General features: G+C 44.1%; 1 protein-coding gene across 3 annotated transcripts in view; it reads right to left on the bottom strand.

The window, feature by feature from the left end:
• CALCOCO1 (calcium binding and coiled-coil domain 1) overlaps positions 1-16,155 on the bottom strand; it is a 1,510,704-nt gene that overhangs the window by 1,055,458 nt on the left and 439,091 nt on the right. The window lies entirely within an intron of this gene.

The following is a 16,155-nucleotide window of genomic DNA, read 5'->3' on the forward strand; positions in this document are numbered from 1 at the left end:
AACCGCAGACCGCGAGTGTCGGTCTTTTTCTTTGTGTTTTTTAACAATTTGGGTAGTCGGAGGATCCAACGGCATAATGTATGCAAAATCTGATCCGAAAAACTGTTCAGCAAACTCCGACCGGCCTAAGCGTGTCGGTTGAAGGAAGCACAGGCCGAACAGGCTGCTACGTCGTGGTCTGGGCCTAAGCAAGGCAGACAGTAAGAGTGGAAATCTTTATGAGGTATTTGTTTCCCACAAGTTAAACAGTTATTGACTTTTTCTGACATCGGCTGAGGCAAGAAAGGGTCCCCAACGGGTACTTAGCTTTTAGAAGTCTTCAAGTAGTATTCGGTAGTAGTAATCTCTGGATCTGACCGACCGGCACTTGCGAACAGCTTCTGCTTCGGCGCCACGCGCAAGAAAGACTGAGGAAAATGGCCGGCTGATGCCTTTATACCCGAAGACCAGCAGAGATGACGCCGGGTGAAGTCGACATCAGCGGCCGGACCCAGACTTTGGAATCCGGCCGACCGAAGGGCTGCCTGACGACAGGACAACCCATTTGTTATGACTGCAGATGCATCTATGAAGGACATCATCGGGGAGCTTGGCTAAGACGATAAGTGGAGAAACCAAGCTGTGAGCTTGAGAGTTTGAATGGAAGGATGGAGAGCCCCCAACTGATGCCACAAAAGATCTGGCACTGGGCCCAGGATCCAAGGCTTCCCTTGCAGGTGAAGCCAAAGGAATGGGAACCATATCTGATGATGCCAGTAAGGAGCAATGAGGATTAACTTACAACCCAATGACTGTACTTTCTGAAGAATCTTGGGGATCAGGTGGAAAGACATAAAGCAGTCTTGGGGGCCAATCGTGAACAAGTGAGTCCCTGGGTGACTGTCCTGGTGGTGGGACTAGGGCAAAGTACCTACTGCATTTGTTGTTGAGGGGGGTGGCAAACAGATCGCAGCATGGATGGCCCCATTCACAAAAAATCAAGTCCACAACTTCCTGCTTCAGGGACCACTCATGGGGCATCAGGATAGCCTGGCTGAGCTTGTCCGCAATCCCATTGGATTTTCCCAGGATGTGGGTTGCAACCAGAAAGCGTTGGGAAGACATTGCCACTGCCAAACTCGTACAGCCTCTTGACACAAGGGATAAGACCTGGTTCCACCCTGTTTGTTGATGTACCATACTACTGACATATTGTCCATCTGAATTGCTACAGTCCTAGTAGGTAGAGAGTCCTGAAGTGCAATGCCAGTAGCACCGCTCTCATCTCCTGGACATTGATGTGCAAGTGGTACTCGTGTTCCTGCCAAGTCCCTTGAACAGTCTGTCCCAGATAATGCCCCCCCACCCTATCTGGGAAGCTTCCGTGGTCACTGTGGCTACAGGTTGGGAGGTAGAAATGACCTGTCTATTGTCACAATAGGGGAGTGAAGCCACCACTCCAGATCCCTTTTGCAGGATTCCGTGATCAGAATCTGATGTGACATGGGTAAATCCTGGAATGACCACTGTGTAAACAGAAGCCACTGCAGAATTCTCATGAGGAAGCAAGCAATAGGGACCAGAGTGATTGCCGCCACCATAGAACCCAGCACCTTGAGGACAAATCTTGCTTGAATCCTCTTTTATGTGAACAGCATGACAACTTGGTGATGTATTGTTAATACTCTTTCTTGAGGCAGCTTTGCTATCATGGCCCTTGTGTCTAAATCTGTCCCTATAAAGGTAATATATTGACAAGGCAACAAGGCATATTTTTTGTAGTTTATGGTGATCCAAAGTTGAGAACAAGAGCAGATTGTGTATTCCCTCGCCTTGATTAGTTGATGATCAGTGGTGGTAGTAAGGAGCCAGTCGTCTAGCTATGGAAACACCCGGAATCCTTGATGCCTCAGGTGAGCCGCAACTACTGCCATGCATTTGGTGAACACCCTGGGGGCTGTGGTGAGACTAAAGGGCATAGCTCTGAACTGACAGTGACTGGCTCCCAGCCAGAAGCGTAGATATCTCCTTGACTGTCTGTCCATTTTTATGTGGTAGTACACATCCTGGAGATTGATAGAGCACATCCAATTGTCCTGTCCCAGAAAGGGAAGAATGGACTGCAGTGTTACCATCCGGAACTTTGTTTTCTTGACTGACTTGTTCAGCCTGCTGAGATCCAAAATGGGTCTCCAGTCCCCTGTTTTCTTTGGAACTAAAAAGAATCTTAAATAAGTTCAAGATCCAATTTGGTCTGTGGGCACTTCCTGGATGACTCTTTCTTAACAACCTTTGAACATCTAGGTTTGCTTGATCCTGAAGACTGGGTGGAACATCTGGGATAGAGTATTGTCTTTTAGACAGGGGAAGTAGGAAGAAAGGGATATTGTAACCTCCGGATATTATGGATAGTAGCCATGTATCTTCTGTGATTGCCTACCAGGCTTTTGGGTACAAGGATACTATCCCATCGACTGTCTCTGGAGTCGGACAGTCAGGCCTCCCTTCAGGACCACTGGAAGGCGTACCAGAGAAGTCATCTCTGTCACCCAGATTCTGCAGACCCCCACTGCAGTGAGGTCGGCATCTTCCATTATTTCCCCCTCTGCCCCTGGGGAAAAATTCTCCATGTGTGTCAGGCAAAGCTCCCTGGGATTTCTGGAACCACATATTCCCACTCTTCTGGCCTTTAAGATAGGGCCTAGATAGAGCAGAAAAATGTACTCTCACACACAGCAGTCAGAGTTTTGCCATCCTGTTCACACCTGGTAAGTGTCTCTTTTACCTGAGGCCCAAACAGGGACGAGCCGTCAAAGGGGGCATTGGTAAAGGAAGACTTGAAGGTGTCCGCACAATGAAAAAGGTGCATCCAGGAGTGTCTGCGTAAGGCTACCCCTCTGCCTGCCACCCTGCTCACCTCACGGGCTGCATAAGAAATGAGCCGCATGGAGGTGTTAACCACTGAAGTCAAGGTCACAAGCTGAGAAGCTGCCTTGTCCGAGACTCCCACAGCTTTAGGATCCTGTAAGGTATTCTCCTAACTCCTTGAGGAGATCCCTTTGAAGCCTTGTAAAGTGGGACAAATAATTCAGCAACCTGAGTGTAAAGGTTGCTGAAGAAAACATACATTTCCTGTATTTGTCCATCGCACAAGACTCTTTATTCGGCGGATGGACAGATGAAGAAGTTTCCGCTAATTCCTTCTTGGTGGCTGCTGCCACCACCATAGCATCAATGGGAATACCTTTAGATAAGAAGAGGCTGTCTTCAGGGGCTGTAATGAATTTATTGGGCCTCCGCGGAACTGGTTCCATCATGTCTGGAGAGCTCCAAGTCTTCCGACTCACTGTGCAACAGTGGGTTGAAAGGAGGAGATACCCAAGAGGTGGAGGGTCGGGAACCGAATGCATCCAGGTACACTGACTCATCTTCAGAATTGGAAAGGGACTTCCAGTCACCCCTCTAAGTATTTCTAAGATGTATGAAAAAGACACATCTTTAGAGGGGGACCATGGGGACCCTTCTGAGTCATCCAAGTCTGTCTCTGATGTCACGGACTCAGGGGAGTCCCACATGTTTCCTCTTGCAAGCCCTCTTATGGGGGACCTCCTCTGAGGGATGCTCAGGGGAGGTTTTGTATGAGGTAGGATCACCCAATGGGGCATCCTGGAGCACGGGTTCCATACACTTGGGGCAGAGGGGAGGTTCGGAGGCAGACACCTGCACCGAAGGCAAAGGAGCTAATGGAGCCAAGGGTGGAGCTGTCTCAGCAGACAGTATGTTCCTCATCACTTAGAAGGCATTGTGGTCCTGACCTGAAAAAATCTCCAGCTCCAAAGAAGCAGAAGACTTCCTCCAAACTGAGAGCAATGTCTCCGAGGCCGATGTAGGATCTGAGCTGACCTGCGCCAAAGCTACGAGAGGGAGAAAAGAGTCAGACATTGGTCTAATGCCGCTCTCCCCCTCAGATCAGACGAGGGAGTGTCAGCTCCCAGATCCCTCGACAGAAGGGGGTATCAAGGAGATCAGAGCGGTAGTCAGAACTGAAAGATCAGAGGAGGTTACTGGAAGTGACGGTTCCACAACTACAACTTCCATACATTCTGGCTCCGAACTCAGAGGAGTCGGAGGAGGAATCGAGACAGGTGTTGTTTGGGCTGTCACCACCATTTCCATCTGGGATGGGCCCAAAAGTATTTTGGCTAATGCTGGTGTCCTAAGAAGCTTCTTTACCACCCTCTCCACATCATCATCATCATCCGAGAGGCGCCTGCATGACTGAGAGGAATGGGTTGAAGGCCGATGACTGCCCGCCACAGATTGTAATAATAGAGACTGTGGAGCAGACCACACCAGTTCCAAGGCAGGAGACTTGGAACGCTAATGGGACTTTACTGGCTCTGAAAACACAGATGGAGCCATAGATGAAGGTGTCTTGTTGGAACCGAAAGTCGGGTCTGACTTAGCTGGTGGTTTGCCCTTGTCCTTACATGGGTCTGAACTCAGAGCCGGAGAGGATGAAGGCTTAACTTTGTCAGATTTTTTTAGCTAGCTGAGTCCCCTCCATGGCAGCATCAAAGGGGCTCTTCAGTAAACCTCTCAAGATTAACTTGTTTCTTCTCTCCTGCAGGACTTGTGAACTAAAAGCATGTCAGAGCACGAGTCCTGCAGGTGAACAGGTCCTAAACAACATATGCAACTCATGTGCCCATCCATAAGGGACATCTTTTCACAGCACAAGTCGCACTTTTTGAAATCCGAAGGTTTTGAATCCTTGGACATAATAGAAAACAGCACTATGTCTAAGGCTATAGACTACTAATAAGAAAACTATTAATAACACTATGTAAGCTAGACAAAGAGAAAAAAACAGACAATAACACACAAAAAATATCCTTTTTTTTTTTTTTTTTTTTGTTAACAGACAGGGAAAAACAGAGAAAGGAGGAGAGCCTCTAAGTTAAATGGCGAACTCCCCACCTAAGGAGATCCTTTAATTTAAATGGCAACTCCTTAAAGTTAAAGGAAAGGCAAGAAAGGGAAGAAGAACCCTCTAATTTAAACCAGTTTGGAAGAGGGGAAAGGCCAGAGAGAAAAAAACGGTTAATCTACACAAAAGCAAGTCACTCATATGGGATAGGGATAGAGTGAAATATGAAGGACAACTACAGTTAACAAATTAGACAAGCTAAACTAGAAAATTTTGTTCAAAAATATAATAAGAGAAAAAACACTTAGCTTGAGCCAGTATCCGCAATCTCGACGCTGCAATCTGCAAACGAGATCTGGTTAACTACTGCTAGGCATGCTGGGATAGGGGCTAGCCTCGAGCCAATAAAAGCTCTCAAGCTATAGTATACGGCCAAGTATCGGCACCGAACCCAAACAGCAAGAACAAAGGTGAGATATGGAGAACATAACATCAAGTCTTTTCTATTTACTTTTGTAAACTTTTCTAGTGGAGGCTTTGTGGTTTGATAACAGAATGTGACGAACAGAGGAGGAGTGTCTGGGCTGTTTAGCAATCAAAGGAACTGGAAAAAACATGCGGTCAACTTGAGGCCTGAAATGTCCAGATAAATCATGTCTGAGGGGTGAGGCAGTAGGTCTGGAGTTGGATCCAGCATCCAGGGTGGATGAAGAAGATGAAGCCAACGGAAGGAGAAACAGATATGACAATGCCAGTAAGGGGCAATGAGGATGACTGTGCACTTCAATCAAGATGCTTTCAGTAAAAATTTGGGAATGAGGGGTACTGGGAGGTAAGCAGAAAAGAGACCACAAGGCCAAACGTGAAGTAGAGCATCCCTTGGGGACTCTTCCAATGGGGTGATCAGTGCAAAGAACCTGCTGCACTTGCTGTTGATTGGATATATAAACAGATCGCAGCATGTTTGCCCCATCATCAAAAAATGCTCTTCGCCACCTTCATGTTGAGAGGGTCTTGAGTGGTAATGAGGAGATACCACCAAAAAGGGCAATGGGAGCGGAGAGGTGATCAGCTCTGACAATTTATTTTATTTATTTATTTTACATTTGTTAACTGGGAAATTCCGACTGAACCAGGTCCATTTAAAGAGGAGGCCCGAGGAGAAAAGCTCTTGAGCATTGTTTCAACAAAAAGAGGCAATATAATAAAAATAAAAATAAAAAATAACAATAAAAATAACAATTTATACAGTGCTGTACAATGATCATGTAAAAATACAATGTGGAGTAGACATTTAACCATACACACAGTGAAATTATGAATCACATATTGGATGAAGTTAGGCATTTTCCAGCAGAAAACAGCTAGAAATTTACATTTACATCTAATGTGCAGGTGTATACTGTTGTGACAAAGGAGAGCAGCAGAAGCCCTTCAAGAGTAGTAGCCAGAGGAACTAGCTGGGTTTTCAACTGCAGAGGGTTAAGGTGAGTAGTTAGGAAGTTGGAAAGTGAAGGGGGAGATGGAAGAGTGAGGGCAAGTTAAGTGATACAGGGGCATAACCAGGTATTGAGTAGATGTGATTTGAGGGAGTGTTTGAATTATGGGGTGGTAGGGGCAGTGGTCAGAGAATGGGGAAGAGAGTTCCAGTTTTTAGCAATGGTGTGGGAACAGAGTGCTTTCCCTGCAGTATTGTTTGCCCTGGTGATGCAGAGAAGAGATTTTTCACTAGATCGGAGATGCTAATTTGCAGTGTAGTGGGTAAGAAGACTGGATAATGAAGGGTTTTTTTCAGGGTTCTTGAGAATGTTATAAGCAGTAACTAGCTGGTGGTAGTTAAGTAGTTGAGGTAACTCAAGCCATTTTAGTTCTTTTAGTGCAGTACAGTGATGTGTTCTATAAGTGTAGCTTGTAGCAAACTTGGCTATCTTATTGTAACAGGATTCTAGTTTATCTAGGTCAGTCTTTCTAATATGGGTGAAAATAGGCTCTGCGTACAGTAGTGTGGAGAGGAGGTGACTCTGGGCAAGGGTGACTCTTGCTTGATGTGAAAGAAAGTTTTTGTGCCGGTATAGTGTGCCGATTTTTTTGAGAACCAATTTTATGGTATGGGAGATGTGGATATCAAAGTGAAGATTATTGTCAATTTCAATGCCCAGAAGTTTTATGTGGTTCGGCGGGGAGATAGTAGTGCTGTCTGTAGATGTGATGGAGAAGGAGGGGGAGCTTTTGATTTATTAGGGGAAAATAGTAGTAGTTTTGTCTTCTTGGGATTTAGGATAAATTGGATTCCTGAGATCCATTTTTATACACAGTTAAACATTTCCTGAGTAAGTTGCTGTACAATGATGGGAGATGAGGCAGTGCAGATCAGGGTTGAATCATCTACATACTGAATAAGTGTGGCATGCTGGGTTGAGCTGTTAAGGTTGTTTGTGAAAATAGAAGAAAAGTGGGCCTAGTACAGAGCCTTGTGGGACTCTTATGGTAGTTGGAAGTTGAGAGGATAGTGTTCCTTGCAATTGGACAGATTGTTGCCTGTGAGGTAGCTTCTGAACCAGGCTATGGTAGACGGGGTGAAAGATAGTAAGGTTAGAGAATCTAGCAGGATGGAGTGAGAGACCTTGTTGAATGCCTTTGAGAGGTCCAAAAAATGGCAGATGTATATTTGTTGTTGTTCCTGTGGAGATTAACTAGATTACAGAAGGAAAGAAGAGCAGTGGTTGTGCTGTGATGTGGGCGGAAGCCATTTTGTGTGGTAGAGAGGAGCTGATGTGTGTTCAGGAATTTCATGACTTGCAAGTGGATGCATTTCTCTAGAATTTTAGATAGGGGGCATAGGATGGCAGCAGATCGGTAGTTGGAGAAGTCATAGGAGTTACTCCCTTTATGAAGAGGAATAATATAAGATTTTTTCCAAAGTTTGGGATATAGGATTCCTGTATGGAGCGGTTGATTAGGATGGAGATGGGGTATGATAGAGTGTCTTTGGCCATTTTTAGATAGGTAGCAGGTATGTTGTCAGCTGCAAGGGTGGTGGGTTTAAGCTTTAGAAAGAGTTTTTTAATTGTAGAGGTGGGGACAGGTGATAGAGTAAAGGAGGGGGACCTTTCAGATAGACTGGGTTGGGTTTGTGATGGGCTATGATTGGTTAACTGACTGGAGTGGGCTAGGATGGATTTTGTGAAGTGGTGATTAAATTGAGTGGCTATGTCTAAAGTACTATCTGTAGAGTTTGGAGCTGGAGTAGTGGTTTTGCCTGGTTTTAGTAAGGAGTTAATAGAATGCCAGAATTTATGCGGATTTTCTGAGTATTTGTTTTGGACACTGAGGAAGTAGTTTTGTTTATTTTGTTTGGTTTCAGCCTTGGCCTGATTTCTAAGCTGTTGATAGTTTTGCTTGGAGCTAATGGTGTTTTCACTCTTCCAGATTTTCCAGGCTTTACCTCTGGCTTTTAGTAGGGCTCTAGTGTCCCTACTTAGCCAAGGTGCATAATTAGCTTTCACTCTAATTTTCCTTCTGGGGGCGAGTCTGTTAAGAACATTAATAAACGTTGTATTAAAGCAGTCTACTGCCTAGTCTAATCCTAGGGTTCTTAGTGGTTCCCAGTTACAGTGGCTGAGAACAGTACTGAGGTATTGTGGGGTAAGGTTGTGGTAATCTCGTATTAGTTTATAAACAATAGGTTTGGGTAGGTTGGAGTGTTTGCGTAGTAGGAAAGTGGGGAGATGGTCACTGAGACCATCTGGGAGGCAACGTATGTGATAGTTTTGCTTGGGGTAGTTGGTTACAGTCCAATCAAGAATAGATTTTTATTTGATTTTTTGTCTATTCTAGTGGGCTCTTCAATGAGTTGAGAGAACCGATATAGATTAATATGCTTAGTGGGGTTGTTGGAATCACAAGATGTCTAGACGGTGTTTAGGTCAACTAATAGGATAGTTTCTTGTGGTAGGTTATCTTTTCTCCAGTGTAGGATTTTTTCTATTATGAGAGAGTTATTACCTGGGGTTAAATAGCAGCACAGAATATTGATTTTCTGTGTGTTATTTATGGAAAGGATAGTAAACAGGGTTTCAGCAGTTTGAAATTTGGGTTGTGTGGTGTGGAGGAGTTGGAGGTTCAAGGTGTTTATGAAGAGAATGGCTACCCCACCTCCTTTCCTGCTTATTCTATCTGATCTTAAGGTTTTATAACCTGGGGTAAGGAAGTCTTCATCTTGGATGCTGGGGTTCAGCCATGTTTCTGTGATTGTCAGTATGTCAGGGGTGTAGTGGGCTATAAATGGATGCAGTCCAGATATTTTGTTGATGATACTTCTTATGTTGATATTAAGAATCAGCAGGTCAGATGTCTGTTTGATTGCGAGAGGACCTGGGTTCGGGTGTATGTCATCAGAAGTTAGTAGTTTCTGTATGAATGACAGTATGTGCTTTGTAATGTTTGTTGTTTGTGGGTTGGGTCTATGTGAGTCTTTTCTAGAGTTATGTCTTGGTATCAAGATGTTGTGCGAGTAAGGTGTAGTAATAAGATTTAGAATTATAGGGCAGATTAAGTTTGTGTGAGTTTGTTAGGGTGGGGAAATGTGTGTTATGTGATATGTGTTATTGTGTAGAGATAGGTTTGTTTGTATGGATGTGAGAAAAGCTAGTGATATGAGTGCTAGTGATAGGGATGATAGTGTTGTTAGCATAATTGTATGGTAGAAATGATATGGTGATGGTAGTAGGTGATTTAGGTGAATGAGGTAATATGGTTCTTTGGGTGAAGGGTGGAGGTGTGTCAATCAAATATGTGTTGTGTGGGAGTGGTGTAAGTAACTGAAGTGGATGTTGAGTAAGTGATTTGTGAAGGTTGAGGATGGGCAGTTTGGTCAGGTGATTAGGGCTTGGAATAAATCTAGGGATAGAGGGGGAGGGTGGGAAATGGGGGCAGGTTAGGGGAGCAGAGTGAGCCGAGCGAAGTGAGGCAAACGAAGTGGGGCTGATCAGACCATGAGGTTTTGAGAAAACGATCAATCAAATACCCCTTTACCTTAAGGGAAAACAGTAAGTACTCTGTCCAAGTTTCTATCCAAATTGTCTGATAACAGCAGAGTCTTACAACTTTAAGATTCAGATGGGATAGACCTACTGTGTACTGTTTGTGCTGCTGAAACCCCGAGTGTTTAAGTACACCCATCCACTTAAAGGTTTTATGCAGAAAGCTTAAGGAAAAAGAAATACACCTTGCTTCCTTCAATGTTAACACAAGAAATATCATGCTTGGGTTGTTTAAATGCCCATGATATGGTGATAGCAGACCCGCTTCTGTACTAGGTGAATGCTGGGGCAGAATTAGGTTGGGCTGGAGGGTATAGGTACAGAATACCTCAGGCAAAAGCAATAATTGAGATGAATGGATCCATTTGTCAGATCTAGGTCTCCAATCCGAAGCAGTCAGATCTGACTTTTTTGCTTGTTTGAGAGGCAGCTAGCCAAGGTACAAGGCATTGTCAGACAGTACAGTTGTGTACACTTACCATAAATGTAGATGTTCGAGTGTATTCACTGTTGCAGTCATTACATTTGGGTAATCTGCTGGCAGGTTGCCCTCAGTCGGCCTGAATTCCAAAGTCTTGGGTCCTGCATCAGTTTCCGTCTCCTCTTCCATAATGTCAGGTCGTCAGGGGTACAAATCATGCAGCCGACGCCATTTTCTTTAGTTTTTCTTGCCCCCGATGTCAGGTGCCCCCAAAAAGGTAGCAAAAATAAATATATATATATATATATATATATATATATATATACACATATGCATCAATATAAACTTTACCTTCATCTACAAGCAAATACACCACATAGGTTGTAGAAGACAGAGAAGGAAAGATGAACTCCAGAATGACAGGGGGATGGCGGGAGGGTAACCTGGACTGCAACAGTGAATACTCTCGAACATCAACATTTATACATGTACTAGTAGAGTGTACGTTTCATGTCTTGTACTTTTGTTTCATGTGTGCATGTGTACATTTGTGAGGAATCTATAAGCTATTGTTGAGCTGCTGAGCAAAAGTGGCTGTGTGTGTGGGCCTGTAGCCCTGCAACTGCAGTAGCAAAGCTGGACTGTAAAGGTGTGAACAGAACTCAAGTAGTGTGAACTCTACTCCAAGTTTGGTTTGTACTCCTCTGAGGGTTGAAGAGAAGCTGCTGAAGTAGCTGTGGAACTCAGGTGAAATGAGCCATAATGGGGTGTTCCATGATGTAAGTAGCAGCAAGGAGATGTGGGATGCAGTGGCTTATCCACTTTGAAATTTTCTACTTTGAAATAGCCTTTCCTTCTGATCCTGATGTCACTAGTAATTGCTCAGTTTTTTTTTTTCTTAGTTTAGTCACTGAATGCAGTAGAATCTTGGCTGTCTGCTGTGTACATCCAAGAATGCAATTCTCTCTCTCTCTTCTTTTTGATTTGGATTAAAAAAGGCAGGCAAGAATATCTAAAAAGAGCTCACTTGAAACCCACCTTAAGCATAAATGTAGGATGTCCTCAGAAGACACCCTGTCTGGGTAAAATATGATAAAAGGCTCTATAGCCATGAGGGCCTGTAACTCTGAAACTCTTCTTGCTGAAGTAATTGCTAGAAGTAGAGCTGCTTTCTATGATAAGAACTTTATATCAACGGTAGCAGCTGGTTCAAATGGAGGCAGGGTGAGCTTTTCCAACATATAATTGAGGTCCCATGCAGGTAATGGTGATCTTCTAGGAGGCCTTAACTTTTTGGCTCCTCTAAGACACTGCTTTAGTAAAGGATGAGAAAAGATTAGTGGCTCTGTATTGTAATGAGCTGAAATGGCAGAGGCATGGATTTTAATTGATGAGAAAGATAGGCCTTTGTTAAGCATCTCAGTTAAGTATTGTAATATCTGAGGAATATTTGGTTCTACTGTATCAGTTCCTTGTGCTTGATTCCAAGCACAGAATCTCTTCCATTTATCAGCATAAGATTTTCTAGTACTAGGTTTTCTGGCTTCCAAAATGACATCCATCACAGCTTTACTGAGAGGTGTTGTTTGTATAACTACACGATCAGCCATGCTGCCAGATTCAGTGTCTGGAGTTGATTGTGCAGGATCTGATTGTTTTGCTGGGACAGTAGTTGAGGTCTTTGAGGTAAGGTCCAAGCTGGGTATTGAGACAAGTTCCTTAGGATTAGGTACCAGTATTGGTGGGGCCAGTCTGGGGCAATTAGTATCATCTTTGGTTTCTCTTGTATGACTTTTAGGAGGACCTTGGGAAAAAGAGGCAGAGGTGGAAAGGCATCAACTGATAGGTTTTTCCAACTGAAGGATAGGGCGTCCTCTTTCCATGCTTCTCTGTGATAAGTTCTTGTGCAGAATCTTTTCAATTGATAATTTTGAGGAGAGACAAATAGATCTATGTCTGGGCTCCCCCATTTCTCTGTTATCATGCTGAAGACTTGTGGATTTAGCTTCCACTCGTAAGGATCCATAAGGTTTCTGCTTAAATCGTCTGCCAGAGTATTTTGCTTTCGTGGCAGGAATTGAGCTTGAAGATGTATTTGGTAGGTCAAAGCTGTGTTCCACAGTGCCATGGCTAATCTGCAAAGAGGGTATGAGTGTGTGTCCCCTTGCTTGTTTATATACCACATGACAGTGGTGTTGTCCGTCTTTATCAGTAGTTGTCCTGGATGAAGTAAGTCCTTGAAGGCTGTTAGGGCATTTTGAACAGCTAGCATCTCTTTCTGGTTGATATGTAGATGCATTTGTTTTGGGGTCCATATGCCCTGTATGCATCTTCCTGCCATGTGGGCCCCCCAGGCATAATCTGATGCATCTGTTGTTAAGGTTTGGCTGGCAGGGGGTAGAGTGAAGGCCCGTCCCATGTTTTGGTGACATGCCGTTGCCCACCATAGAAACTGCTGTTGTAGGCAGGGAATCAGAGGAATCATTGTTTCCAGACATTGAGAATGTTGACTCCATAAACTTTTTAGGTACCATTGAAGTTTCCTCATATGCAGTCTTGCATATGGAATCAGTAGGATGCAGGATGCCATGAAGCCCAAAGCCTGCAGAATTTGTCTTGCAGATAAGTGATTTTTTGTTGCCATCAGTTTGAAGTAAGTTGTCAGTTGCCTTTGCTTGTCTGGCATGAGATAAGCCATCTGGGCAGTTGTATTCAAGCTTGCACCCAGCAATGTTATCTTTTGAGAGGGTACCAGTTGTGATTTCTTTTCGTTTACTGTTTACCCTAGGCATGTTAGAAGCCTTTTCACAAACGCCAGGTGTCGAAGAAGAATGTCCTTGTTCTCTGCTTAAACAGTCGTCCAAGTAAGGATATATTTGTATACTTCTTTGTCTGCAAAATGCAATTACTGGTGCCAGGCACTTTGTAAAGACCCTGGGCACAGTAGATAAGCCAAAGGGCAGTGCAGAGAATTGGTAATGCATTAAGCCAGCCTTGAATCTGAGGTATCTTCTGCACGATTGTCTTATTGGGACATGCAGGTATGCCTCTTTTATGTCTAATGTCACCAGCCAAGCATTCTTGCCAGCATGGGCAGAAGCTGCTGCAAAGTCAGCATTTTGAATTTTGGAATGTCCAGGTATGTGTTCAAAATCGATAAATCCAGTATTGGCCACCAGGCCTTGTCCTTTCTGGGTACCAAGAACAGTCTTGAGTAAAAACCTTGTCCTTTTTCCTGTTCTGGTACTGGCTGAATGGCCCCCATATCCATGAGGGATGTAACCTGTTTCTGTGCCTCTGCCTATTGATTTTTTTGGCAGATCTGGCCAACCATTTGCCATTGTCAGTGTGGAAATGGCATCTGTATCCCTGTGATACTATGTTTAGTACCCACTAGTCCGGGGTTATTAACTGCCAATTTTGTGCAAAAAGTGCAAAGTTTTCCCCTAAGGGTGCTACCAAAAGAAAAGTGCTTGGTGCAGGCAGAGGGAAGTCATTGGGACTGTTTTCTGTAGGTTTACGCTTTATCTCCTCCAGATTTGGAGGTAGAAGCGCCCCATTGCTTTGACCTGTATGAATCTTGCGCCTGGTATCTGGAACCCTTAGGGTGTCTGGATTTGTCCCTTTGAGCTCTGTCTGACACAGGAAAGGACCAATTTTTTGTAGGCCAGTGTCTACTGAATCTTGGTGGCTGCACTTGTAAGAAGTCTTTAACAGTTTGCATAGACTTAGCTTTGTCTTCCTTTTTCTTTAAAACCTCTTCTGCCTTAATACCAAGCAGAGTATCATGCTGTAAAGGTGCATCTAACAAATTAGCGTTAACATGATCAGGCAAATTTTGTTCCTTTAGCCAGGTATGCCTCCTAATCACAGAGCCAGTAACTGCTGCCCTGCAGGAGGCCTCTATGGAGTCAAAACCACATTGCAAAGTATGCTTTCCAACCTGTTCAACTGCATGCAATAATTCCTGCAATTCTTTATTTTCTGCCCATTCAGAAATCAACATCATTTTCTGCTTCAGCAATCCCATGACATGTTGTTGATACTTAAGCATATGAAACTGACAGTTTAAGGCCCTTATTGCCAAGGTTGCAGATGTATAAACCATTTTTCCCCATCTGTCCAGTGCCTTGAATCTCTGTCAGAGGGGGTAGGATTTTTTGCTGTTGAGGCCTTAACTCCCTTTGGACCCTGTGAAATAGTTTCAGGATCAACAGCAGGGTTTCTAAATAAAAAGTTATGTGAGTCAGGGACCCTGCAATATCTGTCAGGCTTACTGGGAGCCAGAGGTAAGGAGTCGGGTCAAGCTTGACTCTGAAAACACATCATCCACAATGTCTAAAACAGGGGGAATGGCTAAAGGCCTGTGCTGAGGGAGAAGGAGGAAATCCCTGAGCCTCTTTTTTGATTCTGAAAAATCTTGACTCTCCCAGTGAAAATGCTCCCTCAAAGTATGCAAGGTTTCTCCAAATGAATAATCCTCAGGAGGAGATGCAGATGGTATAGACTCCTCTGCATCAGAATCCTCATAGGGAGGTATAAATAATTCCTGATCAGAAGAGGAATCAGAAGAAATAGAAACCTGATCTGAAGAATTAAAATTGGTATCTTGCCTAGGTCTCTTATCTGGAGGGGGATGGGTACCCCTGATCAAGGTAATAAGGTCTTCAGCCATTTTGATCATCTGTTTTTTAGGCATAGAGGCCTGTGTATGTGGCTCATGCATCTTTTTTTAGTTTTAGTAGGTGCTTGTGTCTTTGTTTTTGCAGCTGTCATTGGTTTGATATAGAAATGTTGAGGTCTGAATACACCCTCAGAAGCCGGTGCGTACTCAGCGGCTCTGGACCCATCTGAGGGAGATACATCTGTCGGTCCAATACCTTGAGTATTATGGCATGCCGGACTCCACATGGGAGTCGGTAGAGGCCTGCGACTTGAAGGTAGTGGGCATCAGGGGCTGCGAAAGTGCCTCACTGTATACCGGTGAACCGGCGACTGGCTTAGGAGAAGCTTCGTCGTCGGTTTTGGATCTCGACTGCCTTTCTCTGTCCTTTTCTTTGCATTTTTTTATGTACTCCAGTAGTCGGATTGCTATCTGACTACATTTCTGGGTAGTTAAATCTGTTTCCAAAATACTCTGAGGCAAAAATATACCGACGCTTGATAGTGCGTTGGTTAAATCTAGCACAAAACCGACAGCCAGACATGTTGTGATTAGGACCTAGGCAAGGAATACAGTACAAATGGAAATCCTTATGAGGTATTTGCTTCCCACAAGTAATGCAATTATTAACTTTTTCTGACATCGGTATGGAGCAAGAAAAAAGTTTCCCCAATGGGGTACTTAGCTTTAGTGAAGACTTCAGTTCTGAAACTCAAACTCGAATATTTCAGTAGTCGGCTGACCGGCACTTGTGAAATGCTTCTGCTTTGGGCACCGCTCGGCAAGAAAGACTAAAGAAAATGGCGTCGGCTGCATGTTTTATACCCCTGATGACCTGACGTCATGGAAGAGGAGACAGCAACTGGCGCAGGACCCAAGACTTTGGAATTCAGGCCGACTGAGGGCAACCTGCCAGCAGATTACCCAAATGTAATGACAGCAACAGTGAAACACAAAGAACATCAGTAGTTCTCTTATGAGCCTTTCATGCTTTTGAATAAGAATCCCCTTTTTGTCCAACTTTTAGAGGGTTTGAACCCCAAAGGCTGTAGATGCAGGTTTTGAGGGTAGCAAGCCCCTAAGAATTAACATATTTTTATAGTCAATTAAGGCATGTGAG

The sequence above is a fragment of the Protopterus annectens genome, chromosome 9.part0, assembly GCF_019279795.1.
Source record: "Protopterus annectens isolate FY-2018-M chromosome 9.part0, PAN1.0, whole genome shotgun sequence".
Taxonomy (NCBI): Eukaryota; Metazoa; Chordata; order Ceratodontiformes; family Protopteridae; genus Protopterus; species Protopterus annectens.